We start from the raw sequence: 27,661 nt of genomic DNA on the forward strand, positions 1-27,661 counted from the left end.
TCTAGACATCAAAGGAGAGCCCACTACGGCCGTTTTCCTAAACTAGCATAACTTCTAACTGTACTCTAGATTTCTTCTCCCTATATTCACAGAAACATAGAGCTCTCGCTCCTTCTCCGAGAAGCTTCCTTTGGCAACGAATGAAAACTATTACAGGGATCTACCACCGCTTTGGGATGTGGATCATAAATGCCTGTGCTCTTATAGATGTTATTCGCAATGCGACCCTACCCCTAAGGCTAAGGGAACTTTGATTTAAGAGAGGGAAGGAAGTTTGTAAGAGCCAGAGAACCAGGGATTCTATTGCTAAATAGAGTTCTAGAGACAGGATTATGACATCTCAGTAATATGGTTGTCTGAATGCAATCAGCATATGACAACAACAGCTGACCAATCAATATGAATGGGAGAGATTCAACAAGTTCCTATTTAAATGGACTCAGTAGGCTCTCTCTCTCTCTCTCTCTCTCTCTCTCTCTCTCTCTCTCTCTCTCGTGTGTGTGTGTGTGTGTGTGTGTGTGTGTGTGTGTGTACAGGCAGGCATACATATGTAATAATAATTAAATAAGAAGAGGCTATGAATGGATTTGAGTATTGAGTATGAGTTTGGAGGAAGAAGAGGGAATGATATCAATGCAAATAAAGATTTTTTTTAATTAAATGGCAAATTTATACAAAACCCCCAAACAAACAAAACAAGCAACTTTAAGACAGCTACCTTACGCCTGTTTCATAGAAGCAGCTGCATATGTAGAGAAGTGACATATCATACAAGTTCACACACTCGCAGAGCTGGGCTCAGCTCCCCGATGGCTTCCCACCACCCTAGAGTAAGTCTCTCTCTCTCTCATTGTTCAGAATGTTGCTGCAGACTTTTCTGTCTCATCTCCAGCTGCTCCTCGCCCTGCACACTGTGCTCTGATAACACCAATCAGTGCCATTGGAGCTTTCCATTCATGACTTTCTCCTAAGTGCATTCCTTAGGGAATTTGTACTGCTGGCCCCTTTGTAAATCAATCCTCTGGCCTTGGTACTTCACACTGCGGCCTCCTCCTAATCAGGATACCACTCAAATATCACCTTCTCCAAGAGGGCTTTCTCAACACTCAGTTTAACGTAGTTCAGGGAGATGTGACACACCCCTACCAATGCAAATGGCAGCTGATGCTATCAGCACCTGAATTTTGAGAGAAGGTGTCAAACCGTCTATTATACCAACAGTCTTATTTAATTATCTGATAAGGGGAACATACAATGGTGGGAGAAGTAAGCCCAAGAGGCAAGTCACAGCAATAAATGTCAATGTCAAAAATTAATAGGCTTGGGTAGAACCATTGCTATAGCCAGCCACACACTGGACATGTTCCGAGTCCGTGTACAACCTGCTATCTCTAGCACAAAGACTTGGACCTCGGTTTCAAGTCCAGTCATTTGTTTACTTTTACCTTCTCTAATAATCATGGTGCATTACAATTATAGAAAATGTTAAGCTTTTCAAAATGTCAAGCACAGAGCTGGCCTGTCTAAAGCCAGGAAATGAAAAACCAGAAGTTGGTGGTTGGATATATACATCCTGTAGAAGACTCAAAAATTGGGCCGAGAGCATCAAAACCGCAAAAAGGGAGAGAATGAGAAAAGGGCTAATTTATTTGTATTGTCTTATTAGTTTCTCAGCAAGAGTTCCATTGACTTGATTTTAATTAAGCTTTCCTTCAGTCTTTCCTTCCCAGCCTTCTGGGAAGCCGAGTGAGTGTGGGTGCCAGGTGGGGATGCGCCAAGAACTCTCTGATCTAATTTTCAAAATCCCCCTTCATCGGAAACAGCCACTCCACACAGTCTGTTGACAGATGACCTGTATCCGGCTGAGGAGTTCTGCTTTTTAGTTTGTGCTTAGTGGCACTAGAAGAGAAAGTGCCACAAGGAATGGGAAATCATCACTTGGCTTCTAGGTCAAGGGATCAGAATGCTGTATTGTTGGCCAGATTGTGCACTAGCAGAATCTCGCGCAGCTAGCTGGGATACTGTGTGACTTTCTGGACAGGGATTCATTTCTCTGAACTTCACTTCTGCCTATTGTCCAGTGAAGCTAGTAGGTTGTGTTCTGCAGAAAGAATCCAGGGGGTTAAAAGCCCGCTGGCATCATCTTGTCCTTATGTGTTTGGTGAATGTCTACTCATCTCTGGTAAGTTCAGTAGCTTCCTTTTCAGAGAGCCCTGGCCTATTGCCTAATTCTTTTAGTTAGCTTCCTTTGTGCTGTGTGTGGAAGGCAGGGGCTGTAATTTTTGTGATTTCTTATATGACTTTTCCTATATAATAGACAAGCATGTGTCAGTAAAGGAACGGCGGTTAAGAACAGTAGGCGACGAGCATGCTATGTCTAGCCATATGATACTGTCATACACAGCATTAGATTTGCTTGTTTGATTAACTCACTTTTGTTGCAGATAAAGTGATAGCATGTTAGACACATCGTTAGTCCCCACTTGTTAGATGCCCAAATAGGAGCTAGGACGGGGTCAGAGTGGTCACTCTGCACAGTTGTGGAATTATTTGTTCTCTATCTCACCACTGAGCCTTAAGCCCTTCTTCACAGAAGTTATTTCCTTTCGGCTCTTCACATGGAGACACGTGAGGTGCAGAAACCCCATGTGCGACTTCATGTGTCTCCCAGGAAAGGAACAAAGCAAGCACCAAGAGAGCATCAGGCCTTGAGGTGGAAATATAGAAAGACCAGGTCAGATTGGAGCGATTCCCTAAGATTCTGAAACTTGGCGTAACTGTTGGGGACAGGGCTGTGAGGGGGAGGCACAGGTGTCACACGCCAAGCATCTCAAGTTGTTGACACAGGAATGTTCCTTTTCCGTATACAAATGCCTCCAGAGACAGTTGAGGCAAGGGCACGTGTCTTAGTTAGGGTTCCTAATGCTGTGAAGAGATGCACTGAGATGGCAACTCTTAGAAAGGAAAACATTCATTGAGGTGGTGGCTTAGGGTTTCAGAGCCTTAGTCCACCATCGTCATGGTGGGGAGCTCGGCGCCATGCAGGGAGACGTGGAGCTGGCTATGTTGTTATCAGAAGGTAACAGAAGTGAACTGTCACAATGAGAAAACTTAAGCAAAATAGACCTCAAGCCTGTCCCCACGTGACATGCTTACTTTAACAAGGCCACACCTATTTCCACAAGGCCACACCTCCCAATAGTGCCACTCCCTATGAGTTTATGCGGACCAATTACATCAAAACTGCCGCAGCATGCATCCAGGGGCTACGGCATCGGTAATGCTTCACAAACCAAATCCCAAGAAGACCTTATAAGCAAGACTTAACTTTTCTAGTTTCTCTCCTAAGAAAAAAGGTTTAGGCAAAAGGATCAACGTAAGAACTTACTTCATCCAAAACAGGCAAATTAGATACTGGTTTGACAGTGCATTGGGAAGAGTTGTATTTATTCTTTCAAACAGTGTATTATCCCAAGCGACATATCCATGCGTTGTCAGCTTCTCAGGTTTTTAGTAATTCATTCAATCAGTAATGTTTTCTGTCTGTTGCTTGAAACGCCATTATTGAATATGTGTAAAGGTTTGCTGTGGACAGGGATCCCTCACTGCCCTAGATGGGAGGTTAGACAAACCATGACTTTATGAGCATAATAAGATGTTGTGTTCTATGCTAAGCACTTCATTCGACTTCACCGAAAAAAACTGCAACAACCTCAGGAGGTAGGGTTTATTATAACTTCCATAAATATAGGGAAACAGATTCAGAGAGTGGAGAAGTGCACTGGCTAATTCACTACCAGGCGGCTCATAGCAGAACCAGGTAGGGCATCTCAGAACGTACCAAGCCTAAATCTTTACAAACCATCGGTTAAGAAGTGGGGTAAGATCTTGTTCTGCTGCAGACTCTAGTTGACCATGATGACCACACTAAGAGTCCTAGCAAAGCAGTCAAAGAAAGCTAGGTATTAGCCTTGGCTATCTCAAAAGCCCAAATACAAGAAAAAATGCACAGACGATTATGATTTTTGACATAAGGGTTACGGTTCCCATTCTCTTTCCTTTATTTCTCTCATTCTTTACTTCTTATTTTTCTTCCTCCTTCTTGATGAGACAGGGTCTCACTATGTTAACCAGGGTAGACTCAAACTTTTGATTCTCCTGCCTCAGCCTCCCAAAGGCTGGGGTTATTGAGTATACTATTATGTGGCGCTCAGACTCTGCTTTCTAACATGCTGGCTGGTGATGCCTATTTGTGGTCTGTGCACACACTACAAGCAGCGATGCTAAAGAAGTCCCACCTGCGTACCCCTTCCTTCCAAGAAAGATCCGAATTCTGTCTTCTTCCCTCTGTTCTATATTGTCCATACATCTTTGTGGGACCTGCTTCTTTCTCTGCCTTCAACGTGATCTTCAGTCATTCCACTGTTCGGTCCAATAAATTAATTACCAAACACATGTGGTGGTTACGTCTAAACGAATCAATATTAAGTAAAATAAAAATTTTATTTTTCCGGTTTTATCTGCAGGTCTTAAACGCATTAGCAGCCATGCCCAGCTAATGACTCCAGAACCGCCAGTACAGATTAGAACACGTCCTGACCATAGAAAGTCCTGTGCAACAATTCCCAGAGTTTCCATTGACCAGAACAACTTCACTTCTACTTTTTCAAAACCCTGTTTGTAAGAGCTATGGCCATGGCTTATATTTTAGCTAACCAGGCCACATTTGACTGGAATATTAGACTATAGTCCTTGGCTCCAGCAAAGTTTGCTTGTTCTTTCTCTTTGTTGAACTAATGGGAAAACAAACAACAAAGCAAGCAAACTAAAAGTGTGATTGACTGCTTGTTTCTCTGCTCATTCACGGGCCTCTCCCTAACAGAATAGCAGAAACCCTGACAATCCCACACTAGCTTTTCTCCCTTACCTTCTGATTCTTTTAGTGTGAACTTATACAACTCTCCTTATTTAGACCATTTGGGATATAACTGTTCTGCAAGCTCAAAAACAACCAAGAAACACCCGGAGTCTCACTAAAATGCAAAGTTAAAGAGTATTGTTGACTTCCAAGTATGTCAGATGACTTGAGTAGAAAAACAACTATCGGTAAGAAGTGTGTGAACACAGGGTGGGCGTGTCTCACAGGTGTAAGGAGACAGGGACGTCTTCTCTGTATAAAAGAAAAATCTAAGAAAGCTACTAAGAGGAGTCGATGACAATTAAATGTCATAGAAAAATAGCTGGACAGGGAGAAAAGGACGAGGGAAGATGTGCCACGCGGGGAATGAGATCAGAGAAGGTGAATGGACCACCAAAGCATTTCCAAGGCAGAGGCAAAAACGTGGCTACTGTGTCTGTCCCTGGTGAATCTATTAGCCTGGAAAAAGATAGAGCCAGGTTATATAGGTCATTACTGCATGAGTCTCCATGGAAAAGCTTTCTTCATATTTGTTTATCATTTTACAGTGTTGGAAACATCTCGCTAAGAACATTTTGTTTGTTTTTATGGTTTGCAGTAATACATCACTGCAGACAAATTAGGCCTTGGTGGACAATGAGGCCAAGGTCACAAATTAAGCAATGTTAAACAAAACCTTGAACTCACACACCCAGCACCTGATGTTGCAGATGTATGACTGCACAAACTATCCTGGGAGTAACTATGCTTCCCATTAATCAAGGACAACGCCTGTAGGTTTAACAGTCATTCAACAACAGTACCCTGGGATAGATGACAAATTATGTGTTGGCCCTATTATCCCTGCAGACGTGAACTATGTGACATCATATTTGCTGTTAGGAGAGATGATGAGGAGACCAGATGAGGCCAGAGCACCAGAAAGTAATATAGAGCTACTTTTAGGAAATTTATAGATGAGAAGAACATTTTTCCATAAAGTTTTAAGAATGATTTTAGGTTCACGGCTAGTGTTTTATTGCAGGAGATAGTAAGGGATTTTGAAAAGGGTATTCATCTCATCAATTCTGCAACTTATTTCAATTAGTTCAGCAATCTCTCTCTCCCCCAACCCGTGTGCGTGTGTGTGTGTGTGTGTGTGTGTGTGTGTGTGTGTGTGTGTGTGTGGTAAAACAGGGAAAGAGGTAGAGAGGAAAGAGACATCTTTAAAGCAAGCACCCCTGAATGTTAACATTCGTGAAGCAGTTTGAATTTGTGCTGCAGTTGTGCCGTGAATTCTCCCCAGAAGCTCGTGTATTATAATATTTGCCTCCAAGTGTCAGTGATGTTGTCTTAGAAGGTTTTGAAACCCTTAGGAGGCAGTGCCTTTAGGTGAAGCTCTTGTGTACAAAGTAGGTCATTAGTAATGGGTCCTGAGGTTTCACAGCCTTCTCCCTCACTTCCTGTTCACTTCCTACTTCCTGACCATGGGTCCAGCGGAACTACGTCCCCTGCTTTTACTGCCATGATTTAGAGCATGCCTTTTAAAACTGTAAGCCCAGATAAACCTCTTTCCTTCCTTCAGTTGCTTCTTGCTAGGTGCTTGGTAACAACAATAGAAAAACTGATAAATACATTTTATAAATTTGAATTCTACAAAAATACAAACTAGTAAATAAACTAAAATGTAATTAGAGTAAAATTACTTACAGGGAAGTTAAACTGCTGGTGGGAGTCAGTCCTTGCAATGTAAGCAACAAGGAATTAAGAAGACCACTACTTTAACGTCAGAAACACCTGAAATTGGTGCCTATAATATGTGAAAATTATCGTTATAGGGGCTGCACATGGAATTCTGGATGCTTTTTAACTCTGCTCCCTCTCCAACTATAGCCTCATGACATGGCTTTCTCTCTTCCAATGACTTGTGTCCATTCTGTTTTCTTAATGTGCTTTATATAGTATGTATATCACTGGGGCTCTTTTTATCTGATCCCAAGGCCTCCTGAACGTAATGAGATCAGATTTTCTGATAGAGATCACTGGTTTTCACTGTTTATATACTTTTGTTGAAAAATAAATGGTTATTATTATGTATATTATTTTGTATATTATTATACAAGCCTGACAATTTCCACCAGTGTTGGAGAATTTGGAGTGGAAATATGTTCTCGAAAGCAAAGTCAATATGTGCTTGACTCTGTGTTCCCAAATTTCTGGTAAAAATCTAGGGGTAAAAGTCAGGGTAGCATGTAAGAACCATGTAAATTGGAGGCTCACGCGATTGAGCCGTTTCTCATAGGCAGGAGCAGGACTGAGCCCTTCCCTGTCACAAGGTAAACGAGGAGCACAGGCATTCCATGGAGGGAAGAGTGCGCTGGAGATGTAGCTCATGCTGGTTAGCTAGAATATAGAATGAATATCTAAATGAAGCAGTCAGATTCATTAACAAAGATCATTTGGCCTGAAACGTCTCATCCCTTCCTATCCTGTTTCATTATAAGACAATGGAACACAGAATAATACAGCGTAGGGAATAGCCAACTTATCTAAATGTTAATGACAATAATTACTGGCCTGGAGAAAATCTTTCAGTTACACTGAAATATTTCATAAATATCACTGAGAGATTTTTTTTCCGTGGGATTAACAGTTCTCCCAACAACGAGTACCCTTTATTAGAACATTTCTAAAGAGGATGAGTGCTAGGTCAGGTCGACAAAAGAGTCAGTGACATAGGTTGTCATAAAAAGAGAAGTCAGGCAGAGAAGAGTGGGTACACTATAAAAGCCACAGAGGCAAAGACTGTCCTTGAGGCTTGGTAAACTATGGTTCTAGTGACAAGCAGACAATGGTCTTGGCTTTCATGGCTGCTTTCTTTTTCCTTCCTTCCTTCCTTCTTTCTTTCTTTCTTTCTTTCTTTTTTTTTTTGTTTTGTTGTTTTGTTTTTTGGGTTTTTTTTTTTGTTTTTTTACAGGATTTCTCCATGTAATAGCTTTGTCTTTCCTGAAACTCACTCTGTAGACCAGGCTGGCCTCAAACTCACAGAGATCTGCCTGTCTCTGCCTCCTGAGTGCTGGCTCATTTCTTACGTCTCACATAAGGCTCGTTCATCTAAGGAATAGTGAACTTACTTGGGATGCTTGTATTGAAAGACAAAAGATGAGCATGCGGAGAAGAGGAGACTATGGTGTCTCGGAGAGGAAGACGAATGTCATCAAACCAGCCCAAAACCTAGAAATTACCCTAGGTAGGTAGAGATATGGTAGGGAGAGAGATGATTCCTTAGGAAGTTCCTAACAAGATAGACTTGAATTGTGTTGAGCAGGTCTGCACATCAGTTAGTTGTGGGAACTTGATTGAAATGCCAGTTCTTATGTCCTTTACCGGCCCCCGTTGAGTAAGAAATGGGGGACATGGGACCCAGTTCTTTGTGCTTAACAAATCTGGGGGTTTTCAGAACTATGGATTAAACTCAATTTTTTTTCAAAGCTCCCAGAAGGCTCAATGTGTGCTGTCAGAACCTAAGGTTCAGAAAGAAGAAAAAAAAATCTATCTTTAAAAATCGAGCTTGTTCCCAAGGATGTCCTAGCAAAGAGACGACTAAGAAGGGGCAGAGAAATGCGGAAAGCACAGGTGATGAATAGATGGAGATGCACATGCTGTAGAAAAGCTACTCTGGAAAGTGTCTGCCTCGGTTCCCCTCAACCGAGGGGAGCTGAGCCTGATTTGACACAGGAGCATCCCTGCGTAGAACTCCAAAGGATAGAAATCCCTGGTATTGACCACTCATCTAGAAAAAGAAAAAACAAACAAACAAAAAGCAAAGAACCTCCCATTCATTTTCTTACTACATAGCAATATGTCATAGGAAAAGATTACATCACATTGCTCAGTCTTACTTTTTATTCTCTAAGACAGAAAGTAAGGCATTGGTTCATTTCACAAAGTAAGATACTCAGGGAGTGTCTTTTCTCAGACTCTGTACTTTTGGTAGTGGGGTTTGGGGGTGGGTCCAAACATCTAGACCAGCACTCATTCATCTCGTCTCCAGGTTATCATCTCCTAAGGAGAAATTGTGTACTTTCTCAACCTCTATACTCAGAGCTCCAAGAATGGAGTACTGAAACATACAGCAACCCTAAAACATTGGGGAAGTGTATTTGTGAGACCTGTGAAGCCAGGAAGCAACCTTCATTCAGTCATTTTTTAAAAACAATTATTTGTTTACCTGCCTTCTCTATGCCAGAAACTGATTAACTGACTGCATCCTGACATAGTGAGCAATGGTTCTGTCCGTGTGGATATTTTATCCTCATAATGGAGGAAAACATAGCAATGTTCATAAATCTCATGAAATGATGAGAAAAAACTATTGGGAAAAGGATTAGGGAATTTGGGTAGGCAAGGTACCATTCCCTAGGATGAATGAAAAGATCAGACTAAGAGATTTTATTAGTGAACTTATATCAAAGTAAGAGCTATTAATGCAAAGCTGATGAAGAAGTTCAGGCTGAAGGAACTTAGAAGGGACCCTGTGGTAGAGACAGCTCAGTAAGGCCAATGTGATGAAAGATGAGGAAGAAGCGGAATCACGTGATTTGTCTCACAAAGTAATTTACACAGATGACGTTGGAGAAATGTACACTGAGGGAGCCATGATCAACATTACATTCTTTGAGACTATCCCATTGTGTTGAGAACACACAAAAGAAAATAATGTGGAAAGCAAAAGGACAGAGTAATAGATTCTTCTATAAATCAAAGCAAAGGACTGTAGTGTCTTGGTTTAGAGTAGAAAAGGTAACATTGGTGAGAAGTGGATGTATGTTGTAAAAGAAATGTCAGAATTGAATGATAGGTTGAAGACAGAAAATGAAAGAAGATCATTCAAGGAAGATTCAGAAAATTAAGTTTGAGCTTCTAGGAAGAGAAATGAATTTTTCAAAGAGAGGCTAAAAGATGGACCAAGCAGGTTAAGGGGCACTGCGGAAAAGAAGTTCGGTTACGGGATCCTTAACTGTGCAATATGGACACTATAGTAACTGTGAGACAGACATCACTAATGGTGGTGCTGTCAGACATATATATGCATTGACAAGTCGTGTTTGTAGATGAGAGACCATACGTCAAGGAACAAGCTTGAGAAGTCTGGTTGATACGTTTTAAACCATGGCACAGGGTGACACCCTCTAGTAATGGATGGAAAGCTGTATTAAAGAAATGACATCTAAGCCATCCCCACTATGTCAGCATGGTGTCTTCTGACACAGCACAGAGCAAAGATGGAAACAGAGTGCACACTTGTCTGAGTCTCGCACTCCTGAGGGATCCTGTGAGGTGAGCATGATGGATTGCCATCGGATTTGTCTCCTTAGTTACTGATGCCATTGATAGGCTCTATTTTGATCAAGAGGTGAGCGTGGGTACCTAGTTGAAAAAGAATGGAAGAGGGAAACTCGCAGTCACATTTTAGCCAACTTGTCTTCCTTGGAGAATCTGTGTATCTTGACCATGAATTTTTTTGTTGGTGAGTTATATGTGACAAATAAATTCATGGTAGAGATAGGCACTCATTTCTAAGATACCGTCTTTCTTTATTCTTTTCCAGGTCACATAATTGGGGTTCCCATTGTTGTGGTGAAGCACCAAAGCAACTTGGAGAGAAAAGGGTTTACTTGACTTCCATATCCTGAAGCTTACTCCACTGAGGGAAGCCAGGGAACTCAACTAGACAGGAATCTGGATGTAGGAACAGACACAAGGGACATGGAGGAGTGCCCCTTACTGATGCTTCTTATGACACGCTCAGCTGGCTTTCTAGTTTTTATTTTTATTTTATTGAGAACTGACTCATCTCTCATATCACATATCCCAACCACAGTTTCCCCTACCCCTGCTCCCATCAGTTCCCTTTCACCTCCCCTCTCCTCCACATCCATTCCCCCTATATTTCTTCTTCAGAGACGAGGAGGCCTCCAAGAGAGGTCAGTCAAGCAGAACAAAGAAAGATACAGGATGAGAAGGCAAGAGCTTTTCCTCTTTTGTAGCCTACCAGCCCAAGGGTGGTTCTACTCTCAGGGGCCTAGGCCCTCCCACATCAATTACCAATCACGAAATGCTCTCCAGGGTTACCTGCAGCAGGATCTTGTGGAGGCAATGTTTCAAGCTTGTGTTAAGCTGACGTAAACTAGCCGGCACACAATTCAAGTATATCATCAATACATTTTCACCATCTATTTAATCCTTGATTTCACCTCATTATGTCTTTAACAGAACCCCACGAGGAGCCTTCATTTAAATTTCCATTTTATAGATGAGGAAACTTAGATACCGAGGACTGAAGCCACTTGTCCCAGGCCATCCCATTGACATTTAACATCGCCATTTAAGGAAAGGTGAGCATTTGGGCGAATTTGGGATTTCCAGCTCATAGACCCCAGAGGCTGAAGTTTTACACTCGCCAGCTTTCCTCTGATAGCAGGTTCAGGAGTGGAATGGCTTTCATTAGAGATCAGAGGATTTTCTGAGCAGACTCCTGCCGAGATAAAATCCTTGGCTATTGCTGCAAAATAAAAGATACAGCGTGTGCTCCTGCATCCGCCTGCTCCTGGGTTTTCTTTGGGTTGGAAAATAATTTTTTTCTTAGTTTTTCATCTTCACCCTTCCCTTTAAAAGCTTAAAAGAAAGTGCTCTTGAGTAGGAAATGAAAAGGAGGGGCATCATTTGTAAAGAGGCTGCGTCTATACATAATATTCTATAATAAAGTAAATAAAAATAAAGCAAATGAAACAGCTAAGAGACAATGTTGAGGCATTTTCTTTTTAATTTAAATTTGACATTTTCTGTCCTGGGGGATAATTTTTCTTTCCATCTTGGCTCATTATTACTGACTGTCATGCTGGCATAGCACTTGCCTTTCTGCTAACTCTATATCATGGTAACTTATAAAATCCAGTGCTGTCTTAGTCTTTTCCCTGGGCAAAGACCTTTCACAACCTGGATTAGTTCCAACTCAACTATTGCTCTTGTGTTTGAGGGGCTTTCCTTGGCCTGTTTTAGTGAACCAGGACCATAGTGTCGGGTAAGGAGAGCAGGTGGAAGGACTTGCTGTAATGACCACGGTGTCGGGTAAGGAGAGCAGGTGGAAGGACTTGCTGTAATGACCACAGTGTCGGGTAAGGAAAACAGATGTAAAGACTTGCTGTAATGACCCCTTATTGGCGGTTTCTATCATTATCCTAACAACGCATTCATTTACTTCTGGGTCAGTAAAATATCCCCTGATTTATTCTCCTACTTTCTCTTGTTCCTCTTTCATAAATTGTGATGCTGTAGCTTCAAGCACTTTATAATAAAGCAACAATTGACCTCATGAATCATCTCATATGAACCCTTGTAAGCAGCACATTTACTTTCTACTTCAGATAGACAACCTTGTTCTTTAGCTTGTCACGTGTCTGGAGGATCAAGTTCCTGCCTAGTTCAACTGCTATGGACATATTCCTATCCATATACTATTTAGGACTGTCTTGTTGTTTTTCTGGCTTCCATGGTGTTTCTTTTACCTAAGTAGATTTCTGACCTGTCCCTTCCCCATTTGTTAGTTGTTGCCCATCTTTCAGACTTCAACCCAAATTTATTTCCACATTATTTTTCTCATGCATCCATAACCACTTTCAAATAGCTGTGGGATGTTCTTCAAGGCCAAGTATGTGTCTGCCCTACCTCCCAAACCCTGAAATGTCTGTGCAGTAGAACATTTTTGTTACATTTGTCTGATGACTATAGAATCTAAATCTAAATGCCAATTTATATCATATACATGATATATAGTATATATATCATTTTATCACATATATGTATGATAATGATTGTCATTTCCCGTCATGTAGTCTCACACTTATTAATTGACAGCACATTTAGTATGTGCTAAATGAATGAATTCAATATACCTGCTGTTTGTATGTGCAGGTAGAGAAAAAAAATCCTTAAAATTTCTGCTTTGCAGAGACGAGGTCTTGAGATGCTGTAAACCTTTTCTAGGTATCCATTATGTTCCTCTGCCTCTGTCTGTTGTCTTCTTAATCTCAGTAGGCGATGGCATTTTTGGAGTGGTACGATTTGGGCAGTCAAATTTATACTGGGACTATGGTGGCCAAACCCAAACTGAGCCAATCACAAGTCATTCACCAGGAGTTTGGAACCTAGCCTATGCTTCATCAGTCCATGTAGGACACCCGTTTGGGGAATTGGAGAATATTAAAGACAAACAAACTAAACAACTTTGAACAATACAAATGCACGCACAACCACAGCAACAACAAAATTCAAAGCTAAAAATAAACATCAGATGTTTTACAGAACTTGGCTCCAGCAGCAGAGAGAGTTGCTAGGCAGAGAATTGACAAGAATGGCACAGATGTTCAAAGTGATGCTCAGGCAGGTCTGGAGAGCAAATCTTGGTGTTCCTTATGACTTCACCCTCTCTTGGTGTTGTTTCTATTGTAGGGTCTGGCTGCCTGCCTGCCCTTGAGCTGTCTCCCCAACATAGCTGTGGATCCTCCAGAATGAGCCATCTCTGAGGTATTCCCACTTTCAGTTAAAGCATTCCAGTTAAAGTTTATATAAAATCTCTGATAAAAACATAGCAGGCACTGTATGCTATACTTGACTTGATGAATCTCATTTCTTGATAGAAAGCAATCTCTATAAGGTAAACACATTAAATAAATAATTGGTATAAGTATACTTACTTCAATTGCAACTACTCAAAGACCTCTTGATCTGGCTGATGTTTATTGGGCATTTTCTACTTAAGCAGAGTAAGAGCTTTGCATATAGGTCTAAGCGTTACATAATTTCTGTTAAGTGTATTGCTGATTCTCCTGTTATTTCAGCTGTTTTCTGTGTCTCTGCATCCTTTAGTATAAGCCTGACAATTAGAAAGCTCTGCAACAATTTCTTCTTTCTGATTGTTGGATGCTTGAATAACTCTTAGTGTCTTAATAAGCCCAAAGACATGTCCAATCGTGAATGGCCTCATTGCAATAGTTATTGCTGTCTAGTTCATGGTACCTAAATCCACGTGAGAGGCTAGTCTGAGCATGCTGGCCCAAAACCAACATTTCCCATCCATCCATCCATCCATCCATCCATCCATCCATCCATCCATCCATCCATCCTTTCTTCTCTCTCTATGCTTCCATATCCTTCTCTCTCTATGCATCCATATTTGTGGATGCAATATAACCAGTTGCCTCATGTTTCTGCCTCCATAACTTCCTTTCCTGCTAAACAGGCGCTGGGAACATGGGGCCAGCGCAAGAACTCCCATCTTTATGCCCAAGTATTTTGTCACAGCAACAAGACAGATAACAAATGCATTTGCACACATTCCTAAGTCTTTCTGAATCATTTTACACAGATTTATAACCATCATTTGGAATTGGAGAGAGATTATACGTGTGACTATCTTCTGAAAATATAAAATAAAAAATAGTTGTACAACATTCTCAGTAGTTTCAGCAGGTGCTATCAAGCCCATGCTACAAATGAGATTGCAAGGCCAGGAAGTTCAAATGGTATGACCGAATTTACCAAGTATAGGAATTAAATAGGTAATTTAAAAACACATTATTGTCGTCATGTATTAAATATTATTTATCCATAAAAGATTTGAAGCAAGTCCTACCTCAGAGAACTTATGACTATGTTTGTAAAATGTGTTAGAATATGCAAAATTGGGGACATTGAGATTAACAAAGTCAAATGGAAAAGATTAGAAAACAATGCCATGATGAAGAATAGAGAAGTAATTCGGTGAAACTGAGCTGATCTCGAAGTGAAGGTGAGTATGTAAATGGTGATGGTACAGAGGACTCTGCGTGTGTAAATGGTGCAATGGTGCAGAGGACACTGAGTTGTGGAGCCTGTGAGTCTGCTCTGTGGTCAGAGATATTAACACAGCATAGACAATGCAAACAAAACTAATAGGGGGCTTGGAAAAAAGCTCAGTCAGTAAATGCTTTTTAATCAATCACAGGGGTTATCCGTTCAACCCTTAACACTCATGTATAAAAAGATAGAAGTGATGGCATGCATTCATAACCCAGGACTGAGGAGGCAGAGTTAAAAGGCTCCTGGATTTTCCTAAATGTATCGGTTAGTTTCAGATCAGTGAGAGATCCTGTCTCAAACTCACGGTGAAGAGCACCCTGAAGAACTGCACTCAGTGTGGAACCAGGGACTGCCTAAACACCAGCACAGAATGTTCTACACGACAAACAGAGTCTACCCAAGCACAGCCATGCTGGGTGAAACGGGATTATATTTTAGGGTTATTCCCATTTAAGAAATGCCACTGGAGGAGAGATTGCAATTCAGTGTAAGCTTTGTACTGTTTTGATACAGCTGTTTCACATAACTAAGGGGAGGGGACATAGTATTTAATTTTCAGGTCATGACTTGGGAACATGGATTCAGGTCAGGTAGCACAGTTTTCCTGAGATTTTATGAACACAGTGTCCATAGGTCTGAGTCTACTAGAGTGCCTGAGGGAACAGACGCAAAGAAGAAGGGCAGGGTTTATTTATTTACTGTTTATCACTGAAGTAGTAGGTTATTTCTAACCAAAAGGAGGAGGCTATGGCGATCTATTTAGCAATGAATTGGTGTTGCAGACACTGATATAAGCCCATAACTAACTCAGCATAGAAACTACTGATGGAGATATATATATATATATATTTATATATATTCATATATTCATATATATATATATATATATGGAATCAAATTTAACAATATAAATAAAGTTGAAACTATATACTTTGGGAAAAATGTAATGAAAATGACCTTTTCTCTTCATATTTTACTTTCTCCAAATCCACAAGGTCAGTCTAATAACAAGTAAACAGATTTCAACTGGGGAACTTTGTATAAAATATCTTATCTGACCCAAAATCCTCAAGGCTGTGAAAATTTATTATGTTTGAGAAATGATCACGGTCAAAAGAAGCCAAAGGGGACACTTATGAAGAAGTAAAATATTGCCTATATATTATTCTGAAACTAAAAATAATAACTAAGTAAATAAATAATCCCAATTCCAGGTCACTATAAATAAAGTTTGGACCTTAGTAGATTGATTTTAAAAATGCATCATTGTTGGTTCATTGATTGTGATAAGTACATTAAAGACATGCATTTATTAATGAGAAATTAATTGTAAGCTACATAGGCACTCTCGGTGGTATCTTTTCACTATAAATTTCAAAGTATTCTTCAGAAGGAATAAAGTTAATTTTGTAAACAGCTTGCAAAGAGTGGCTCAGCATATATAAAATTGTAGGTCAGTGCTTATCCATATAAAGGTATCATAAGTATGTTAATGGCAATATTGGCAATGATAAATTTAGGGAATAAGGAATGTTTATCTCCCTTATTCCTTTATGACAATTATTGGACATTATTTTCTTGAAATAACTGTTCTGTCCCTTTATCTTTGGGTACCTCGTGCTACTTCACTCATCGGATAGACTTTTCTGCACTAAGAAGCAGCAGCTCCCTCCTTGCTTGCAGAAAGCCTCCTGGCATGCTGCAAAAGTGCCGCGGCATTCCTTTCTCTTTTCATCTGACACACTCTGATTTTCTTTCCCATTGAGATAGTTTCTAACAGTCTGAAAAGAGCCAATCAAAGTAATTGTTGAATCTTGATGACCAGAACTTCATGTGCCAAGCATTTTATCCTAAAACTGGGTTATTTAGAGTCCAATGAAGCCAGGAATAAATATATAACACTAAGTAATTTGGGGAGATTAGAGAATTTTCAGAAAATTTCTGTCACTTGGAAGCATGAAATTGCATGCAGTGCAGTGGAATGAAATCAAATCAATCAGTAGCTTGGGATCTCCCAGGCGGGCTCCACAATCAGCAAGAGCCTAGAAGCGGCATGAGGGAGAGACTGCTGGGGACTGGTGGCAAAATACCTGGGGCCAGAATGCAAAGAGATCAAAGCTTGAGTTCTGAGAGGTCCAGCTCTGACTGCAGACCACAGAGCAGCGTGGATAAAAGGATCTGAGATAGAGTGGAAGTGAAGTTGCCATTGTGCTGAGATCTAAAGCCAAATCTTATCCGGTCTGTTAGAATGACTCAATGTCTCCTCCTCCCCACATGGAAGGAGCCCAAGCTCCTCAAAGTCAAATGTGGCTTTCCTGAAGACTGTGTCAGCATGCGTCTGCTTGATCCCATTTTGTCACCTCTTCTCCTCTATCTAAACTCAGTAGTATCAACAGATCGTCCTTGTTGATGCGTGAGCCACCATGCTTCTTTGCTTAGATCTTTCTACCTCTGTATGGCAAGCCCATGCCACATTTCTGGCAAATGCTGAGATTCTGTCTCTTGTGAAGTCTCAGCAATGCCATGCTATGACAGAATACTAGGTTTGTGCACACAAACATGCTGCGTTAAGCTGTGCAGTAAAACTTTTCCCATTGGGGTTCTTGGTCTCCTCTATAAGTCTGAACCCTTTGGAAACAAAGATTGCATTCTATATAGAGAAACTAAGGATGGAACACAAGACTGTGGATGATGAAGGCATAAATGAATGTGACTTATGGAAAAATAACAGAATTTGGAAGAATCTATTTGAATTTTTTAAAAAGTACAATGTAACAGTTTTAAAACCTCAGGAATTATCACCAGAAGACATGATTCTGTAACCTGAAATAAACACTAAACCTGAGCCAAAATCAAGACTAAGGACAACTGTAACAAACCTATTCCAAATGCTGAAGCTTCTACTGTACGTGAGATATGGAAAAATCATGGTCCCCAGCCCAGGAAGGTAGAAAAGGAGGCAGAGGGCATTCACAAATATTAGAAATGAGCTGAATTCTACCATAGTCAAGTGTGTGTTTGTCAAGAAAGAACTTCATGGAGTGATCAGTAATGAGGGAGCTAATGGAAAATTATCCGCCCATGAAATCTGTGACCATTCCAAGGACAAAGGAGCCACAAGCTGAAGCTTCCAGAGCTTTATTAAGAACAAAGCATGCCTGAACATTTTGATAGTTTTTTTTTATATTGTAGCTGCTCAATTCCTGCCACACTGGCTCCACTGGCTCCCCACTGCCTTCTAGATCAATTTAAGACACCTTCTTTTGAGTTGACCTTCAAGGCTCTTCAATAGTCAGTTTATTATTTTCATTTCCTCTCTTGTCTTAATTTTTCTGCTGGTATCTGTTCTGGCTCTTTGACTTTGGTCACCTGCTCTGGCTTTGCACAGACTTATATCATGACTTTGTACCTGTACCTTTCTTTACTCTAAAACCTTGGGTCCATTCGTCTAGCTACTTAGTGCTGCAGGTCCTTTGAGATCCGGCCCTTCTCCCCAAAGCCAGTCTGTCCATACCAGTTTAAATGTTGAAGTTAATTTTCCATTCCTTGTTAGTCATTGTGCGTACATCCATTACTGTTCTGTAATGTCGTTTCTTTTTAAAATCTCCATTATTCCCTGTTAAGTTGTGAATCCAGATGCTAGAATTAAAATTCTATGATGATACCAGTTTTTGTGCTGTGTTCACTGATGTTCCTTCTATAAAAAGCACTTATATGATGTAGCCCCAGTCTCTCTCTCTCTCTCTCTCTCTCTCTCTCTCTCTCTCTCTCTCTCACACACACACACACACACACAGAGAGAGAGAGAGAGAGAGAGAGAGAGAGAGAGAGAGAAAGAGAGAGAGAGAGATAGAGAGATGATTATGTCTTATGTAATATCCAAATATACAACGTACCTTAAAATGTATGCTAAAAATGATTATTATGAATGTAGTGGTACAGAATGCAATGGACCAAATACTCAAAGAACAGACATAATTTTTGATGGAGGAGGGTCATCTGTCTATGTGGTACTTTCATTGGTTAATAAAGAAACTGCCTTGGCCTTTGATAGAACAGAAAATTTGGTAGGCGGAATAGATAGAACAGAATGCTGGGAAGAAGGGAAGTGAGGCAGTCGCCATGACTCTCTTCTCTGAGACAGATACAAGTTAGGGTCTTTCCTGGTAAGCCACCACCTTGTGGTGCTACACAGATTACTAAATATGGGTTAAAGAAATATGTGAGAATTAGCCAATAAGAGGCTGAGACTAATGGGCCAGGCAGTGTTTAAAAGAATACAGTTTCCATGTAATTATTTTGGGGTAAGCTAGCTGGGATCTGGGTGAGAATGCAGCTGCTGTTCCTTCAACAAATTTTTAACAGCGTTGGCTGACTCTTCCCATGACACAAGTGCCTTCTCCTTCAGAAATTGCACTTGACTGTAAATTGTTTCCAGAAAATAGGGTTCTTGAGTAATTTTTCATTGTCCATTTTATCTTCCTTGCATTAATTTTTTTAAAACACATTAAAATACAGATACCTTATCTTTCTTTACAGAATTACATGCTCAGTGATTAGACTATAGGAAGAGTTGAATCATTATGACCTTAAGAGATGTGAACAATACATTGCAAAAGTATTAAATGGCAAAGTCTACTCAGGAAATTAGACATGATTTCAGCTAGAAAACAGGGTTCCTGGTGCCCAGCAGGACCTTTCATTTTGCAGTGTGGTCTCCTGAAAAGACGAATACATCTCATTTCCCCGAAGTCCCAACACACTCTGTTTAAAGAACTCCTGCCACAATGACAGAATGGCACACCGCCACCTTTGCGCGGTTCTATTTAAATCACCTCCTTCAAAGCGTTTTCTGGTCAGGCTAATGGAGTGATCAGGCAGACAAGATGGAGATGGAACTGGTCAAGGTCAAAGCTGACCAGGTCTGCAGACTAAGAGTTCTCTCCATCATACTGCGAGCTACAGTTCTCTCATCCAGCAAATTGTAATGGCGATGCTATCTGTGGCTGGATGAATGATAAGATTTAAACAACACACGCTAGAGCATTTACTGTAGTTTAACCCCACAATTATCAGCGACCAAATATAAGGAATCTGGTGGCACCACTGTCACAGATATATTTTGTCCTAACCATTGACCTATGAGTGAGCTTAGAGCAGGAGTTTTCAACTTGCAAGTTGACCCCATTGAGCAAATGGGTGAAATGACCCTTTCAACAGGGGTCACTTAAGACCATTATTCTACACATCTGATATTTACATATCTGATATATGTAATTTTATAATTCATAAAAGTACAAAATTATGGTTATGAAGAGGTAACAAAAATAAATTTATGGTTATGGAGGATCATCATAGCATGAGGAACTGCATTAAAAAATTGCAGCATTCGGTAGGCTGACAACCACTGGTTCAGCAGGTCCTCCCTCTATGACAGACGAAAAAAGCACACAGTATATTTTCACAGCACTAAGCAAGTGTCTCTCTAACTCACGTGCATTCCACCATTGAGTGAGTAACCTAAGCTTCTTCCTGCAAATTTCATCAGTCCCACTCTGAAGATACCCACACCAGGGAAGTAGATGTAAAATTGATGACCATTAAAATAGAAACAGTATCAAGATGGACTGAGTGTGTTGATGTAGCCATTAAATAATATACTCTGTGACATGGAGTAGGTACCGAGAAATATTTGCTGAGTAAAATCCAAAAAAAAATTAAAGTATTTCAAATGATACACAGCATTGCCTGAGCCCAGAGGTCTGCGTATTCCTGCCATCTGTCACCCCGGCTGCTTCTCAACTGTTTTTTTCTACTGATGTTTCATATTATTGGGGGATTATTTTATTCAGAGGAAAATCCTATAATTTACAATTTGCTTTAATAAGATTTTGGCCTTTAACAGATGCAGGACAACTGTACTATATTGTGTTATGAATTCCAATTATTATAAGACAGATGTCTGCCCTTTTCCACAAAGCGCAGAGCTTTGTGAACTTTGATTGTAAATTACAGACTCACAAATGGACATTTTTAATAAGTTTTTGGCTGTGCTAAGTGGACTTCAGTCACTTAGTGAGGTCCATGCTACTTGGTGTCACAATTCATAGCAGAATGCATACATATTCAAATGTATTTAACATTATTTTACAGCTCCATAATGCAACTGGAAGTCAATAAAATAAAACAATAACTAACACTAGATTTCATCACTCAGCGACAACTGCCACATGTCAACCACATATTGCCCAGGAAGCAGATTCTTTACGATGAAGATATATGTAAAGATTACTGAACCCTATGGTTAACCAGACACAGGTTTATGTCTTGACTTTGCTACTTTTTGTTGACAGATTTTGAACAAGCTACTTGCTTGTCTTCTTTCATTCATACAAAATTTATAATAATGATGATGGGAATAAATATTAACTCACACAGTAAGTGCCAAGCCCTGTACTAGTAAGTGAACAAAGTATGTTCTATGGTAACTTCTTTTAGCTCCAAGTCCAGTTGGCCAAATCCTTTTTCTCTAACTCTGGTAGCTCAGATAGGTAAATTTTTGAATTGCTGGAGTGTGTGCATGCGTGTGCCTGTGCACATACTCACACACCACACATACATATGCCCATGTGTATATACGAAACAGTAACATCCTAAATTTTACAACAGCCTGAATAGTCACCAGAGAATCTCAACATGAAGAAATTAGAAACTATTCAGCACATTGGTAATTTGAGTTAAACACAGGGGAGATTTATCTGAGACAAAAAGTAACAACATCATCAACATAAAAAGTAATGCAATATTTCATAATTGATAATAAAAATAGGAAGAATTAAGTCCATCTCCTTTGGGAAATTCTGAACTCCTGTTACAACAGAACTTCTCATCTTTCTTCTCTAACTCAACTGTGTGCAATACTGTGCCTCAACAGACTACCTTGATTACTGCCCTGGGAAATGGGGGCATGGTCTCGATTCCCACTTCATGCATATGCCGTATTTATACAGAGGCACCGGAGTGGGAGTAGCCATCTTCAAAGGGTCATTTTCCTGCTCTCCATTCATGGCCTTCATTGTTCTTTGTCTGTACCTACTGCTACAGAATCGCAGTTTGAATTGAGCATGACTCCCTCTAACCTGGTTAGCAGCCTATCATGGAAGGACCCTAAAGTAATCTAATGATCCAGCAAACCAGTGACTGAGCAAATCCCAGGAAATCTTATCAAGACTTCCCCAACGTCAGGCTCCTTAATTTGCTCATAATTTGCTCAGGTGCCCTCTGGTTGACCTCCCATACTACTTAACACCTCTTCTTTTGTTTCCCCTTTCTCCTCTATTACAGCAGCTGTTCTTGCACGGCGCGTGTCCTTCATCCTTTAGACTTCTGAAGTCTGATGTGCCATTTCTTCCTCTGATATTTTAAACTTGTCCTTCCCTTAAAAAGGAATGGGACATTTTCTTCTTATCTTCCTTCAGCCAAATGGTCACCACCCCATCTCAGAGTACCAATTAGCCATCACTCTTGAGGATCTAGATTCCAAACTCTAGCTAGATTCCTTTTGCCTCCGGTACCATTGTTGTCAGCCCACCATAGCATTCAGAACACAAAACCATCATTTAATTTTCTATAATTTCTACTTAATAGAATTCACTCATCATATAAGATGCTGGCTTCATAAAATTATTTTTATATAGACATATTATATATTTTGGTCATATTCACCCTATCTTTTTTCTCCTTCATTCCTACTATTCTTTTTCATTATCCCCCACTGCCAATTATTATTTCTTGTCATATATATATATGTCATATATATATGCATTTGTGTATGTTGTGTATGTCTAAGTATATTCACATACATGTGTATCTATATAATATACAAATTTAATTCTTTTCCTATAAGGTCAAATATGTATGTGATGAATATGTCAAATACATGGCAAATATATTGTCATATATGTTGAATATATATGACAAGAAATATATTTAAATGGTATGAAGATTATATATATATATATATATATATATATCTGTATGAATGGTTTTGTGTGTCTATTTAAGATCTGCAAACAAGAGAACACAAGTAAAATGTATCTATCTAAAACAGTCACCACAGCCCTGTATTTCCTACTAGACTTGGTTCTTTGAATACACGTCCCGCATCTAGTTTGTTTACCATTACATCCTCAAGATCTCCCTGTAAAGCATGCGTGTACTGTGTAGCTAAGAAATTCTACACCGATTTCTAAAATGCACGCATGAATAAATTCAAAACCAAAGGGATTCACAAAACCAAATCAAAGTACTCTAAATAGGTAAACTGGGAAGCAATTTTACAGAAAGGATTTAGGGCAGAACTTTTAAGGTGTCATTTGAGCAAGAATCTCAAAGAAAGGAAAAATGAACCTTGCAAGGGGCTCTGTGCTGCTTTCCAGCTATGTGGCACCTTCCACGGCAAGCACTGCACTGGTATTTTGTCTAGCAATACTACAGAGGTTAACTGCTCATACACCAGATGCAGCCAATGTCAAACACTCTGAACGGCATGCAGTTCCATGCCTCTGACTCCTTCCCTTCCATCGGTGAGTCATTCAGTGTTCTTCCAAATGTTTCTGGGTTTGTGAGAAATGGCATGCTGGGGGAAGACTGAATATGCCCTCCAGAGTGCTGCATCTTGGTGAGGACAGCCAACATGACGGCTTTTTATAATTTATTATGTGAAAAAAGCCGTAATGGAACTAACACAGTATTTAATAGTTTGTCATGTGGTTTGTAAGTTACAGAAATAGCCTAATACAATTACTCTGCAAAAGGAATATAGCAATAAAATGAATCCTAATGACATACTGCTTTACCCCAAGATCAGCACCTCCCTCAGTCCGCTTCAGAGAAGCTACACTTGCAATAGATGAGAACAGAGATCCACAACTAGGCAGTGTGCAGAGAAGAGGCTTTGGAGCACTCAGTCCTGAATGGGGTATTTCCATTCAAACCCTGCCCCTCACGGCTCAGAGATCTGTGCAGAAGAGGAGGCAGGAAGACTGTGAAAGCCGGTGGTGATGCATGTTGCTACGAAAACAGTGTCTTCTAGATACAACACGACTAACACACACACACCTACTCACAAAGACTGTGGCAGCCCACACAAGACCTGCACAGGTTTCACTCAGACAGGGTCTCCATACTTAGAAGGGAAAGTAGGCATCGTCTCCCACTCCTGACCAAGAAGCTTTCTGCAATTGCTACTTGCTGGCAAAGGTAAAATCTTTTTATCCAATGGATTCTTACTGGATATATTAATCACATGTCAGAGAAATCCCCATACTCAGGAGTAGTTGGCCAGTACAAAACAAACTCAATGGTAATTTTGCAGACAGTTCTCATTTTTTTCTTAGGGGATTTTTTGTTCTGTTGGTGTTTTGATTTTTATTTTGGCTTCAAATTTTGTGGTTTTGTAGAGTTTCTTGTTTCTTGTTTTGGTTTGTTTGTTTTTAAGTTATAGTTTTCTCTCTCCTGTCTCTCTTTGTATCTGAGTGGAATTAGGGGAGGGAAACCATGACCAAAATATATAGTATGGAAGATTCTTTTAATAGAAATGTCAAAAATTTAAAATAGGTATTATAAAAACACTGAATAATTACTATGTAATAATTAGAAGTACCTGATATGCATTATCTTATTTAATCATGTCGATGATCCCATTAGTATCCCATGGGGCACAAAACTTGCCCATTCTTTCTGTTTCATGTGGGGAAATTTACTATGAGGAGGCTCAACCGATTGTTCAAGGTTAATCAGTGTTCAAGTCAGTGTTGGAGCTCGGGGTCAAACATTACAGTATGACTCCAGGGGCTGTTCTTTCTAACTGTATAATTTTGAGACACATTAGCATATTTTTATCCTCACAGAAACACACGACCCAGGTTGTACTTAACCACTTCTTATAGTGAAAGAAATCAGCTGTAAAACATTCAAGAAATTAATGAGATCGTCATCAGTAACTGCTGTCTTATTTCTGTAGGACGTTGTCCTTTTCCATAGTGTTTGGATACCTCAAACAGATGGATTGATGCAATAACCATGATCTGGCAGGTCTGGGGATGGAGGCGAGAACTTTAATTACAGAAGTGATATATCCCAATATGACCACTCACCAATGTTGCTAGAGTAGGGTATTTGGATATTATGAGCTAGCAAGCTGCTTATACATCAACACTCCTTCTGGAGAAGGCAGACTCACGTTCTCCGTTAAGCTGTTATATTTGGAATAGCACATAGCAATTGCTTAGAGTGTTCCTTCTCCTCGTTGCCAAGTTAAACACTGCCAGGGAAAATGAGCCCAGGTTGTCCTGGAAACAAGATTTGTTGACATTTACCTGAGAACCTAGATACCTATTGAATAAATACAATTGTAATTGTATAAGCAAGGAGGACTTCAATAAATTTACTGATGTGTTTTACTGATAAAAAGAGGAGGCTTTTGTGGGTTTTTTTTGTTGTTGTTGTTGCTTGTTTGTTTTGATTTTTCGATACAGGATTTCTCTGTAGCTTTGGAGCCTGTCCTGGAACTAGGCCTTGCAGATCAGGTTGCCCTCAAACCCACAGATATCAGCCTGCCTCTGCCTTCCAAGTTCTGTGATTAAAAGTATGTACCACCACTGCCCAGCTAAAGGAAAAGATCTTAAGTGACAATGACACTATTATACTGAATAATTACATGTCAAAAATTAGAGATCCAGAAAAATGAATAAGTTCCTAAGCAATACCACTTACTAAAACTCGGTCTAAAAGAAATAGAAAAACATAACCAAAAGGTAGTGAGTATAGAGAATGAATCAATAATAAAAATCCCTCAAAACGGTAAATCCCAGGACTGCGTGACTTCATAGATCAGCTTTATGAAACATTTAATTATGAGTTATCCGTGAATCTTCTTAATCTCTTTAAAAATTAGAAGAGCAACACATCCCAATTTAGTTTGCAAGGTTACCATTACCTTAGCAAAAAAGCTTCTCACAAAGAAGATGCAAGAATGTCACAGATTCATGACCCTGCTAAACTTAGGTGCACCCAGTAAACATTAATGAATAATATTCAGCATACTTTTCAAAGGATAATATATCCTGGCCAAATATAATTTATTTCCAGGGTGCAGCATATGCAAATCTGTCAATGCCATTCAGAACATGGTTAGAATCAAGGCTAATTACCATGGGAAGACTTCAGTACATGTTAGGAAAAATATCGGATTTAGTGATAAAACGCTCAACAAGTTAGGAGCAGAAATAAGTTACTTTAGAATAACAAAGTTCATGTATGAAGAATGCCACGAGTGTGAAAAGGCACAGCCGTGGAAGTGGAAGTGTCTGTCTCCCTCTAAGTAGAAAGCAAAGTTAAGAACTCATCCCATCCATCACGCCGCTCCACCTTGTGCCAGCATGCAGCCCGAGAAATCAAGAAAGAAACACCAAGGGCATCTAAATTAAAAAGCAAGAGTCTGTTTTCTGATTTGTTTTTCATATACTGAGAACTCTAAATGCTACCAAAAATTGTTCAAACTGATAATGCGGTAAGTTGTATAACGCAAAATTAATGTAAAGTCAGAGGCCTTCCTGTATATTAACAATAACCAATCAAAAGTAAATTGGGATGCCAATCCCAGGTTTAACGGCATAAACATACTTAGTAAGTTTAACAAGGCAATGTGTTATTTTGTTTGCATCATTTATACTAAAAATTAATTAAGATGGGGGTTCAGTATTTTATGGGACAGATATATGAAAAACATCTCAATGCATTATACCTACTAGCCAAGAAGTAAGTTACTATTAAATTTTATTTCTTGCTTCTTCGGCATTCTGTTTCATTTTTATTATTCAGGACACTCTCCTTACTTTCTAAGTCTTTTATTTTGTGGTAGCTTTTTTTTTTTAAAAAAAATCTAGTTTAGAAATGGTGGTAGAAATTTGATAAATCATTTTCCTTTCCTCTTTTGTGTGTATGTGTATGAGGATTTGCATGGTGTATGCACACTTGTGTGTGAGGGTAGAAGTACCCGTACGTATGGAAAGGAAGTCAATACATGAACATCTGGTGTCCAGCTCTACGAACTCTCTATTTTATTCCCTTGAGATTGGTCTCTAACTGAACCTGGATCTAGCCAACAGGCCAACAGTCCCAGAAACCCTCTGCTCAGGACTTCTACAGCTCTGGGGTAAAGAGGGCATGTCACCATGCTTAGATTTTCACTTTTGTGTGTTCATATGCATGTATGTAGGTCTGTATGTATTTATTTATATTGAAAATAAATTATTCTCTCATACAATACAAAACATCTCGACGGCAGTATCTCCCCTCTCCTCTCCTTCCAGCTCCCCTCCCCTCTCCTCACCTTCAGATTCACATGCATTCAACTTTGTTTGTTTTTCTCTTTTCCAGACTGGGATTCCCAGGAGCTATGGAGTCAGTCCTGGAACTCACTCTGACCAAGCTGGCCTTGACTTCATAGAAATCCTCTTGCCTCTGCCTCCTGAGTGATCAGATTAAAGGTGTGTGCCAACACTCAGCTTTCAGTGCAAGCTCTGGGGATGTGCAATGGATGCTTATGCTTGCACAGTAAATATTGGTATCAACGAGCCATCACTTTAAATCAATAAATCACTTTTAATTAAAAAATTTAGTTTAAGAATTCCTAGTATTAGAATCTGGGACTGCCACTCACATATTTTTTTTTAATCTCAGTTTCTTCCTCAATCAAATGGTTATTTCAGCATGTTTCCTCATTATTGTGTATGGTCCCAATGCCACTCAGTGCTTTTTCAGTATACATTAGAATGCTGGAAAAATTAAATATACATATTA

At 39.8% G+C, this 27,661-nt stretch overlaps 1 long non-coding RNA gene across 1 annotated transcript; it reads left to right on the plus strand.

Annotated features, from left to right (window-relative positions):
- Positions 1-1,930: 1,930 nt before the first annotated feature.
- Positions 1,931-27,636, plus strand: LOC125400970 (uncharacterized). Its single transcript, XR_007232161.3, has 4 exons — positions 1,931-2,182; positions 11,174-11,295; positions 13,409-13,483; positions 27,239-27,636. It is a non-coding gene; the product is annotated as an uncharacterized LOC125400970 (long non-coding RNA).
- The last annotated feature ends 25 nt before the right edge of the window (positions 27,637-27,661 follow it).

The sequence above is a fragment of the Myodes glareolus genome, chromosome 24, assembly GCF_982192425.1.
Source record: "Myodes glareolus chromosome 24, mMyoGla1.1, whole genome shotgun sequence".
In the NCBI taxonomy this organism is placed as follows: domain Eukaryota; kingdom Metazoa; phylum Chordata; class Mammalia; order Rodentia; family Cricetidae; genus Myodes; species Myodes glareolus.